Source organism: Sparus aurata, chromosome 10, assembly GCF_900880675.1.
Source record: "Sparus aurata chromosome 10, fSpaAur1.1, whole genome shotgun sequence".
Taxonomy (NCBI): domain Eukaryota; kingdom Metazoa; phylum Chordata; class Actinopteri; order Spariformes; family Sparidae; genus Sparus; species Sparus aurata.
In genome coordinates, this window is record NC_044196.1 from 12467697 (window position 1) to 12480492 (window position 12796).

The following is a 12796-nucleotide window of genomic DNA, read 5'->3' on the forward strand; positions in this document are numbered from 1 at the left end:
CTTAACATGCAGCAGCAACAACACATATCTAACAAACCAGATGACCTCTACACTTCACTCAGGGCCTCTAACACAGACACACAAACACTCAACCACATCTACCTCACCTCATGGACACTCAGGTCCTGGACCAGCCCCACATGTTAGGACCAGGACCTCAGGGACCCCCTGGAGCATCCATCCAGGAAAGAGGAGAATAAGACTGAAGCAGGTGAAGAGAAAGAACATGGTTTGTGTGCTGCCCTGTGATGGCCCTCAGTAAACATGTTTCATTAGGATGACTGAGACAGTGTGTTGGTGGAGCAGGAGCTCAGTGAATAATAGTTTGCTTGGACTTCTCATCCTGCACATCACAGGTAGTGAGAGCCTTCAGCAGTGTGTCAGCAGCTTGACTCTAGACTCAGAGCTGCTCTCAGTGTTTTGAACGAGACACCTCAGAAGAACTCGATCTCTGGTTGTGGTGAGAAAACACAGATGTTTTCTGTTGGTGGCGACCAGAACAGGTGTTTGAAGCCCAAACCTGATGGATGTCTGCCTAAAACCAAACCAGAGCACGAGCACAGAGATGTGACATAAAGAAACCTGAAGTCTGCATGTATCCGTGGTTCTGCAGAGACGTACTTTCCCATCAGCAGAGGAACTATAGCTGTCATGTAGCCTCAGGGTTTGGACACAAGGAGTGTTTCCAGTGAACACACCCTGCCTGGTGGGAAACGGGAAAAGAAGAATTCATCAGTGCTGCTTCACCGTGACACAACAGAAAATCAATGCAGATCATTGCAGGAGAGACGGAGACAGTAACCACAGAAGGAGAGTGTGAGAAAGAACAGAGACATCAGACAGAACTGAAGAACTATCTGTGGCAGTGAATGTGTGGTGGAACATCCCCTTTTAGTTGAAGACTTCCTCTTTTAAATAAGTAACATTCTTTTTTAAAATATCATGTTTCTGTTTTTAAAATATTATTACAAACAGCAGCTGGAATTCCTCTTGTGTGTGATTACAATGTTGCTCAAGCTGCAAGTGAAGACTCACAGCAGTCACAACAGTGTGGAAATAAGTGAGATGTGTTGAGGTCATCAGTCTACTTTCAGATCCTGCAGGATGAAAACTACAAGCAGAGTGGAACAATAGCTGGAGCATGAATCATCAGCAGAGCTACTAACGGCCAGTTACTGAAGCCTCAGGGTGTATTCTGACTGAGAGAGGGAGGAGGTTGTGGTTGTGGTCGTGTGCACCTGAACGGCAGCGTGCCTGCGTTCCCACATTTCCTTTTTCATAAATTCGTATCAGGTTTTATCCCCCTTTCTCCCAATTTGGTAGCCAATGACACCCAACCTGTTATCCAGTAGCAATGGACTACAGATTGAATGTAGCTTTTAGCTAAATCTGGTGCACCCATCTCTTAGTCTATTGCAAACATTTAATGTAAGTGCACATTGTCCTTTTGAATAAACAAACGAAACTAAGTAGCACAGAGGCCTCGCATTGACTAGCTTCCAGTCAGATCAGTCAAATGAAGCACAGCAAACCCTAACCCTAACACTAATCCTAATCCTAACACTAACCCTAACCCTAACGCTAACACTAACACTAAGGGAAATGAAGGAACACAAGACTTAATTTTGAAAATGTCCTAGAAATGTGGGAGCACAGGTATGACCCCGTCTGGGTGAGAGAGGAGGGACGTTGTGGTTATGTGTTCTGATGGTGCTGATGTCTGATAAGCTATAAACTCCACATCCTGTGTTCACCTGGTGTTCCACCTGGGCCCTCAGTTCACATTGTGACACAAAAACAACTGACAATGAACCAAGAGGCAGAAACATCCACATCTGCAGCTCCTGTGTGTCTGTATCAGTCCACATGCTGACCACAGTGAACTGGAACTCCTCTGGTGTGTGATCATGATGCTCGAGCTGCAAGAGTCTCTCAGAGCGAGCTGTGACTCATATCAGTTGTGTGGATGTGTGTCAGCAGGGTGTGTGTGTGTTTGTTTTCATTCAGAGACACACACGCTGCTGATACAAGGTAAAGAGCTCACCTGACCTCTGACCTCTGTGCTGTATTGGGAATCATTCAGATCACAAACTGAAGTTAAAACAATCCATACAGCAGGAGATACAGATGTGTTCTACTGGAAATCTGCCTTCTTTCATTAAGTTCTTTGCCACAAACCACAAGATTACACAAGAAGCAGAAAACACAACCTCCTTGGAGGAGAGAACAAGCTGAGAAACCACACTCCTCTCATATTCCGCTCTCCTGTGATTTCTTAGCGGGTTTGAAGACGTTTGTTCATGATAAAGACAATGATGAAATGTTCAAAACACTTTGGATGATAATGTCCAACAAGGACAATCAACATAAAATCGCAAATGCTTACTGTATGTCAGAAATGAAGTCATATCAAGGTACATGTGTTGGACTGTAGTTTCATCTGCAGAGTTGAAGGGCAGGTTTTGCTAGTGTTGTTGCCATCATCACCCAACAGTGATCGAGGTGTAGCTCAGGAAAACCCCCTGATCCGGCTGAGAACTCTTAAACACTCCCAGCTGTTGTTGTCCTGTTTCAAAGTGGCTAATAGGATGTTATTTGTTTTGGCATAGTTACGTGTTAGGTGTAAACACAGACCTGTAAAAACCTCTCCAAGGATTCACAATGTTCTTATCTTCAACTTCCGTTTTTTTCTGCTCGGCCTGTATTCCATCTAAATTTGTATATTTGCATGTTAAGAATAATATTTACTCTTTTGTCTCAGACATTTAAAACAAACTGCCCCAGACCTCTCTCTCTCTCTGTTGTGTGTGTGGAGCAGCAGGAGCTTCCTGAACACCACAGACTGCTACATGTGGCTGTACTGTGCTTTCTCTGTCTCTCTCCATCTGCCTGTTCTCTGGTGTTAGTTTGTCAGCAGTGGTGTGCACAGGGGGAGGGGGGCAGGTCGCGGTCGCCCCCCTCGTGGCCAAATTGTTGAAAAACGTGCACCAAAGTGCCCTCTTGGGAGCCACAACGTGTGCTAAAGTGCCCTCTTGGTTGGCAAAACCCACTTAACGGCCCCCTTGGCTGGTTAAAACATGATAAACTGCCCTCTTGGTTGGCAAAACAAGTGCTAAAGTGCCCTCTTGGGAGCCAAAACGTGTGCTTAAGTGCCCTCTTGGTTGGCATAACACACTTCGCGGCCCCCTTGACTGGTTAAAACATGATAAACTGCCCTCTTGGGTGGCAAAACACGTGCTAAAGTGCCCTCTTTGGAGCCAAAATGCATGCTTAAGTGCCCTCTTGGGAGCCAAAACGTGTGCTGAAGTGCCTTCTTGGGAGCCAAAATGTGTGCTAAAGTGCCTTCTTGGGAGCCAAAACGTGTGCTAAAGTGCCCTCTTGGTTGGCAAAACACACTTAGCGGCCCCCTTGACTGGTTAAAACATGATAAACTGCCCTCTTGGGTGGCAAAACACGTGCTAAAGTGCCCTCTTCGGAGACAAAATGCATGCTTAAGTGCCCTCTTGGGAGCCAAAACGTGTGCTGAAGTGCCTTCTTGGGAGCCAAAATGTGTGCTAAAGTGCCTTCTTGGGAGCCAAAACGTGTGCTAAAGTGCCCTCTTGGTTGGCAAAACACACTTAGCGGCCCCCTTGACTGGTTTAAACATGATAAACTGCCCTCTTGGGTGGCAAAAATATGCACTTAAGTGCCCTCTTGGAAACCAAAACATGCGCCCTCTTCAGTGGCGAGAACACACTGTATTTTCGCCCCTGCCATTCAAAAAGTCTGTGCACGCCACTGTTTGTCAGTAGTTAGGAGATCAAGTAGTCCAGTTTTTGGATTCCTTTCTTTGTGTTTTTTTACAGTATTTGGCCTGAGCTGCTCTTGGCCTGATGCTGAGACCTCAGACTGTTGGCTCACCCTTCAGGCAGCGTGTTTAGGAAACACATGTTGAGTAATTCAACCCCGGCTGGAATTCCTCTTGTGTGTGATTATGACGTTGCTCGAGCTGTAAGTGAAGATCTTTGAGAGCGCCAGAAGTGATTTATTTACATTGTGCATGACAGGAGGTCACAGTCATGATTAGTACAGATGAGAGCAGTACTTCACCTTAGTGCTGCTACTTGACTCTGTCTGTTTGCACATGATCACTTGGAAGATATTAACAAGCCAAAGAACAAGTGAAGTGTTGTGTTCACATCACAGCCGAGCTGAGGCGGGGAGGTAAATTCCCTCGACTGCTGCAGGGTCAGCTGACAGTGCACAAAGAAGTCAGATGTTGGCAGATGTTGGTGAATTTCTTTGTCCAGCATAAAACTCAACACAAAGGCCAGGAGAGTGGACGATTGAAGGCTGTTGATCCAACATCTTAATCCATGTGTCTGGTGAGGAAATGTTTCCTTTTGGCCGTGTTTGTGACAGAGAGGCAGAGTGTGACAGTGAAAGCTGAGAGGAGGAACGTTTCTGTAACAATTATCCTGTGAATACAAGTAGCTGCAGGCGTGTGTCTGCTGAAGCCTCTGCTATTATTTACACATGTAGCATTGTGTGTCTGGTCTCACTGACGGATCAACAGATTATCTGAGCTCGAGGAAAACATCAGTCAACTTGTTTTATCAAGTGAAGTGCAGAACATGACATGTGTTGATATCAGGACAGTAAAGATGTGTCTGTAAAACAAGTGTGGAGCTCAGTGTCAGAACTCTGGAATGAAACGAGCCACAGACTTTCACACCAGAACGACCTTTTACTGACAGAGACTGCACCATCATTTAGTGTAATGGTCATTTTATTTGAGCTGACAGAAGGCTTGATGAGGGGAGAGGAGGGGGTGGAGGTAGGTGGATGAAGGAGAGGAGGGGTCGAGGGTGAATCGAGGTGATGTCAGCTGTGTGATGTCATGTTAACAGGAGGCCAGTTTAAAGGAGCATCATGTAACTTTGGGAAAAGAAGTTCAAACTCAGAATTTTGATATTCATTATATTAATGAGGTAATCATTCGCATTTGTTTTACCCCATAACTGAATAAACAAGCTGTTCTCAGAGGAAAATAAGATTCCCAGAACACTGTTTGAAGCTAGAAAAGGTGGCAGGGTCCGCCACATGTAAACAAAGTCAGACAGTAAGTGAAACTGTGTTGTCCTCTCAGGTCAGTTTGTTTATTTAATTTATTCAGCCATGAATTGGCTTATTTATTTTGATCGGGCATTAAAAAAATCAAAGAAGTTCTTCAAGCTCTTCCTCACAGCTATGTACTGTCCCTTTGAGAGTATTTGGTTTATTTAAGCGTAAAGTTACCCAGCCTGCTGCAGTCAGAGTGAGAAAATCTGAACTGTTTACGACATATGATGTTTAAAAAGGGTCCAACTGTGACCCAGCTCCCCCTGTAGGAATGAACGACCTGTCTGTCTGCAGGCTGCACTGACATCAGCAGCTCCACCTGCTGCAGGACAGTCGTGTTGGGGAGCAAAAATTCTTATCAAGATATCATATATATCATCAACATGTCAGGGTGTAACCAGTCATACATGATGTGGTGCTCACTGTGAATGAGCTGAATGGTTTGTTTAAAAAAAAAAAATGGTTTGAAAAAGCTTTACTGCTCCTTAATTCCTCTGGAGAACATCTTTGTTTCAGCCTTTTTTAATAGCATCAGTGTACATAAAGTTCGCCTGTAAACCTGGAATGCTGCACTGCAAAATCTGTGGATAAATAAATATGACAACACTTCCTGCTGACCGGAAAAACCTGTTATCTGCCTTTTCACCCTCGCCCCCTCTCTCTCTCTCTCTCTCCCTCTCCCTCACACACACACACACACACACACACACACACACAGGTAACAGAGGGGTGTTTAAGCACAGAGGCAGTTAAAGCAGTACAGTAGAAATGTGTATAGGAGCTCTCGGGTGGTGACTCCTGTCTTTCATTTTTCATGCAGAGTAAACTACTAGGCTTCATGGTGACATGGTGTGTGTGTGTGTACAGGTCCGCCCTCTGAATTTGCATATGTAACAGTAACAATAGCTACTGTAAATGCTGGGCGTGTGTGCGCAGAGTTAACCGATCAGAGCACAGTTAGCAATGTGCCAGCAATCTAGAGGTTTGTTACCTGACTGTGTGTTCAGAGGTCTACTGGTGTTAATATGTGAGAGGAGAAAGATGAAGAAAACACAACCTCGGAAACTGTGTCAGTAATGGAAGACAACATGGATCCTGGTTTTGATCCGGACCTTTATGAGACTGACCAGTCAACAGATGAAGAGGCTCCAGAGGAAGAGGCACATGGAGAAGAGGCACCTGAGGTGACATTGCAGGCCAAGGTTGGCAACTTGCTCTGGTATTCTTCCTCCCAGTACAGAGGAGGCAGAGAAAGAGATGACGCCAGGGCCAACGAGATACGCAATATCTCGTGTGGATGACATCAAGTCCAGCTTCCAACTCTGTTTACCAGAGTCCATGGAGGAAATGATACTGGACATGACAAACCTGGAGGGGAAGCGTGTGTTTGGGGACACATGGAGAGCATTGGACCAGGTATAGACCTCCAAGCCTACATGGGTCTGTTGACTCTGGCTGGCATGTGAAGCATATGTGGTGTGGATGGCCATCGACCCGGTATGGAATCGGGGGAAATGCCTCAAGAGGCAAGTCTTCATGGCAGAGCTTGGGAAAGCTTTAGTGACTCCTCTCATTCAACGGCGACAGCACCTTCCCTGCACACCAGCCTCTGCCGGTCCGGTTAGGAGTCTACAAGCCCCAGCTGCTGTCCCCCAACAACGACAGTGGCAAAAGAGGAAGAGATGCCAGCTCTCTGCCCCAAGAGACAATAAAACAAGTTGTGATGCCTATTAGGCCTGCATGATATGAGGAAAATCTGCGATGTGCGATAACACTGTTCAATATTGCGATGACGATATAACTTGCGATAAATAAACAAATATTGAAGTTTGCATATTAATAACTATACAGTTAATGCGTCTCTCCTGAATCCAAATTAAGTCCATATACCAGTGTGACGTAGCAGCTCTGTCACTAATTGTGGGCAGCGCATATACACACACACCTGACTGACGCACGGCTCTCTGACACACACACACACACACAGGTTGATGACCTCACCATACTCACAGTTCAGGCCGGGGCAGTTTGTTTTCTTTGGCAGGTGTGAGACAAAGGAGGACAAGTTCAGCTTTTTTTTACTCTCTCTGTCTCCTTCTCTCACAGGACCTTGTTGCTTCCTGAACTGATTCCACCTCACCCAGCCTTCCAGGTGCACATCCACCGAGTTTTATAAGGTGTGGGGAACGGGCATGTGAGGCATGAGCTGTCCTCTGGGCCCGGGTGAACTGGTCGGATCTGGTTCTCATTAAGCAGGACTCATTGGACTGCAGTTTGAGTCAATGTCTTATCAGAGGTGAACTCAACTTACTAGTAAATACGTATGACTGCGTCACGACTGCACATCATCTGTTTACATTGAGCCTTGAGTTTTGCCTTGTCACCATGGAAACAGGACGACAACAACAGAGCTGCCTCACAAACATGTGCCAGCTAATGTTGAATGTGTCAATGTTCTCAACATTAGCTGGCACATGTTTGTGAGGCAGCTCTGTTGTTGTCAATGTTCAACAATGTTCATCCCTATGTTCCCCGCTTTGTATGGAACCGGTAACATAGGACCCTTTTTTTAAAAAAGGGTCCTATGTTCCCTGCTGTTCACCCAAAGGGTTAGGGTTAGGGTTAACTCGATCGGGGAACATAGGACCCGGGGAACATAGGTACGCTCCCCTCCTGGGATGTGAGAATGTCGTCATCACGTGTTCTGTGACAAATTAAATCCTTAAATATGCCACATAGCGGAAATCACCTCAGTTCACCGTTGACTCCTTTGTAAAATCATCTCCATTCAACATCGGTTGTCTTCAGGTCAGCATGTGGAAAAATGAGCCCCCTGAGTGCAGGATGAGTCATCAAGATTTTAAAGATTTTTAAAGATTTTACAGGAAGTCACAAACTATAAAAGTGACAAATTAAATCCTTAAATATGCCACATAGCGGAAATCACCTCAGTTCACACTTGACTCCTTTGTAAAATCATCTCCATTCAACATCGCACACAAGAGCAGAACAACAGGTTAGTCGGTCTGATTCATCCTGCAGATAACAGGTATGTACAGACACACCTGTGAGCTTCAGCAGGTGAACACACTGACAGCTACTTTTTTACATAGTTTTGTTGTCATCTGGGCATAACTTGAAGTTCAAGGTCAAGCCTTTATGTCTTTTTGTTTCAGAGTTATGGTGTTGAGATTCAGTCTTCAGTCTGGTCTTAATCTAACCCTGTCAGTGAGACCAGACACACAATGCTACACATGCAGAGGAAGGCAGATGCTTCAGCAGACACACGCCTGGCCTGCAGCTACTGTTTACTCAGCAGAGAGGAGGAAGGCTTTTGTAGCGATTAGCCTGTGAATGATTGCCTCCTCCCTGACCACCCTCCGTAACTCATACTGCAGCATTGTGCAGTGTGGGAACGTCCTCAGAAAGGTGTTATTTACAGTATTTATAAGACAATGATACAATATGTGTTATTCTAAAGCCCTCCTCGCTGTTTGAAGACAGAAAGATGGGTCACTTTCATATGAAGACATTTCGATGATTGAGTTTGTTTAAGCCTGAACATCAATCGAGGAGGTTTCAAAATGTCTTGTACAACTTTAAGGATATTTTACATGAGCTTTAAAGCAGCAGGGGAACAACACTCTTCTCGACCCGATCACTAGATCAAATGTCAGCACAGTACGTCTCTGCAAAACCACCAGTGAATTAAGACTTTACGTTTCTTCGTGTTGCAACTTTGAGTCTCTTTGTGTCACATCGCTGTTCTCTCTGGTTTGGTTTAGGCAGAAAAACAACACGTTTCAGGTTTAAAAATACCTGTTTTGGTTCCAGATATTCTTCTCTTTGTATACACAAATTCAAAATGCTAATCTAGAGCGTGCTGTCACTTCAAAGACTGTCACTTCAAAGACTTTCGATGTGTTTTCGAGGACGTCTAGCTGTAGGTTGTGATTGAAGCCTGAGTCACATCAGACCACAAAGGTGGAACTCCCCCTGAGTCTCAGCTTAAACTGATCAACTTCAACATGTGTTTCCTCTCCGGTCCGTCACTGTCCTTCTACCTTCAGAGACGACTCCTGTGTTCAGGAGAGAAACACTTGCACAGGAAGTGTCTGTTTCAGTTAATTGTTTGCATGTTTCCCTGCTTTGCCCGTCCAAACCCCTGACGTCGTGTTCACACACAGACTTTGATCTTATTATAACTTTGGCAGCGAGTGTGTGAGTCATCAATGTGCAATAAATCAATCTGGCGTAGAAGTTGTTTTAACATCAAACAAACAACGACTGCTGAGGCACAGGTGTTGACAGACAACGAGGACATGTTTTACTCACATTCTCCGACTTCCCTCCTCACACACGGTATTTAAACTTCTTTGGTAGCATTGTCTTGAAATTGTCATCCGCCATTTTCATTCTGGTCACACAGGTGTTCCCATATGGACGCATTTCAACAGCGCACCTCAAACAAGTAGTTCTCCACCAAAACAAATACAGAGGAAGAAGTAGTTGTTGTTGATTGCGTGCACTCTGAGTGAAGATATTCAGTACATAGGAGTTAGCAGCCAAATGTTTTGTTTCAGACCTTTTTAAAATGAGTTTAGGAATACATTAAAGAGCTGATGTAATTATACATGGCAATCACTGCCTGTATAACTAAATGAGAGAGTGACTAAGAAACACTACGAGATCCACAGCGACTTGCCACATGAAAAAAAAAAAAGATCGGTTTCGGTGCCACCCCTGTGTCAGCTCAATGGAATCTTTTGGCAGAAGAAACCACAAAAGTAGCTGAGAGCTAAACTAAGAGCTTTACAGAGGAAGGCAGAGGCTTTCTGTAGTGAGACACACTTTCTCTGCATGTTTTGCATTGTGTGTCTGGTCTCACTGACGGATCAACAGATTATCTGAGCTCAAAGAAAACATCAGTCAACTTGTTTTATCAAGTCAAGTGCAGAACATAACGTGTTGATATCAGGACAATAAAGACGCGTCTGTAAAACAAGTGTGGAGCTCAGCGTCATAACTCTGGAATGAAACGAGCCGCAGACTTTCACACCACTACGACCTGAAAACCTGAAATCTGCAGAATGAATCAGACCGAGGAAACACCAAGTGCTGTTATCTGCTATGTGACTGTCATGTTAACAGGAGGCCTGTTTAACAGGAGGCCTGTTTAAAGAAGCACTATGTAGCTCTGGAGAAGAAGGTGAGACTTGTCATGTGACATATGAGGAGATCTTCTGAGCTGAGTGGATGGAAAGTTACCCAGCCTGCTTTAGTCAGAGTGAGTTGAACTGTTTATGACATGTGACGTGTTAAAAACAACATGGGTCAGATTAACACTGTCTCCTGTAACACAAGAAGACATGAGACAGCAGCACATGTGAAGAACTGGATCCCTCTGCAGGAATCCAATGAGCCAACACAGGAAACAAAGAGACTTGTGTTCATTAGAAGCTGATTAAACATGTTGTATGCAGGAGTCTCACAGGATGGAGTCAGGAGAAGGTTTATGAAGCACAGTGTAGAAGGTGCAGTGAGGGCTGATGGGAAGGTGGAGGCTCTCTTGGCTTCATGCCTTTCTTTGCACGTCTTTGTGTTTCATACCATGACAAATATTTGCTGACAGGACAACAAAGACGTGTTTGTGTAAAGTATTTAACGGTTACTTGGTGTTCAGATAAGATCTCTTAAATCTCTCTCTGTCAGTGTGTGCAGCACTGATAGAGAGAGATTTAATGACCTAATTTAGTCACTTTTAAACAGGATCTGGGAATGTGTGTGTGATCTGAATACTATAGAGAGAGAGAGAGAGTGTGTGTGTGTTGCAAACTGTAGAGGCTGGGCATGTGTGTTTTGGTGCTGTCATTATTTTTTCCCCCACTGTCTGCTGCCAGTGAATCATATCCGTCACAGAGGACCTGCAGAGTGGGTCTGTCTGTGCAAGTGAATGTGTGGTGTAACATTATATTTAGCTCAAGAATTCCTCTTTTAGACTTGAAAATCTTTGAAATCTTAAAAATCTTCTCCTGAAATCTTTTGAGGAGATTTTTCCCTTTCACCATTTTCTCAACACTTGAGCGTCTGTGAAGGCTGAATTGTCCTTATTGCACTAGAAGAACTGTGATAAGTGATGAAACACAACAAGGACAGATTGATTTACAGTCATTACAGACCTCAGTGTGTTTCTTTATGAATGTCACATGTTGTGTTTCCACTGCAGGACAAGAGAAGATACAGAATTAGAAAACAGTCGACAGGAAACTCATAGGACTGTGACTATTTTATTTCTTCATGGTTTGTTTTTAAACTCGCCTCCTTCAACTTCCCTTCACCCCACAGAGACCTCTCAGGTCCTCTGACCCGTCACCTCTGGTCGTCTCCTGGACTCAGTTATCATCACCTGCTCTGTTGAACTCTCTTTCCCTTAACACATACACACTGCCTGCTCACCCTCTCTCCTGGCCTTTGTGTGGAGTTTCAAACAGGAGGAAGAAACCCACCAACATCTGCCAACATCTGACTTTTCAACACTTGTGCACTGTGAATGTGTCCAGTCGGGTCAGCTGACCCTGCAGCAGTCGAAGGCTCGGCTCAGCTGTGATGTGAACACAACACTTCACTGTGTGTTCTTTAGCTTGTTAACGTCTCTCTAGCACTCATGTGCAAACAGACAGAGTCAAGTAGCAGCACTGAGGTGAAGTACTCTGATTAACTGCTCTCATCTGTGCTAATCATGACTGTGACCTCCTGTAAATAAATCACTATCCGGTCACACGGCTGCTTCGAGTCGCGGCGCTCTCAGAGACTTTCACTTGCAGCTGGAGCAGCGTGATGATCACACACAAGGAACTCCAGCCGCGGTTCACTGTGGTCAGCCTGTGGACTTGTTTTTGTGACACAGTTTTAGCAAACACCTTTACATCAATGTTTTATGTCTGCTGTTAACACGCTGCCTGAAGGGTAAGCCGAACAATGTGTGGCCTCAGCATCAGGCCAACAGCAGCTCATGCCAGAAACCTCAAAAAAAAAAAAAAAAAAACACTAAGAAAACCAAAAATTGGACTACTAACAAAGTAACACCAGAGGGGCGCCAGAGAACAGGCAGAGAGAGAAAACACAGTACAGCCACATGTAACAGTCTGTGCTGTGCAGGAAGGGAAATCCCAGACAACTATTTATTCACTGAGCTCCTCCTCCACTGTCTCAGTCATCCTAATGAAACATGATATGAACTGAGAGCCACAACAGGGAAGCACACAAAGCATTTTCTTTCGGGGGGGAGACCCTTAGCAAAAAGTAATTTATTCAAGTATACAACAAGTGTACTTATTTTATACTAAAACTGAGGCAGTATACTTGTTATACTACTTATTTTATATACTTAAGAAAAGTGTAGTGAAGTATACTTGGCTTATACTGAAAAGTATAAAGAATAGTCTAAGACTTAGTACATTAATACTTAGACTTATACTTATACTTTAATACTAAAGCTTATACTTGTACTTTAGTATACTGTAACGCCACTTGTGAACTGTGGCGCAAAGACTCTTGGGTATTCTGTAGTTGTTGGTGTAATTATGGTTCGTAAATGTGTTTGTGAATAAGATGATGTGTAGGACGGTTGCGGGTTAATTCACATCCCTGTTCTGTGGTTAAATTGTGTCGAGTTAACAAAGATGATAAAAATGTC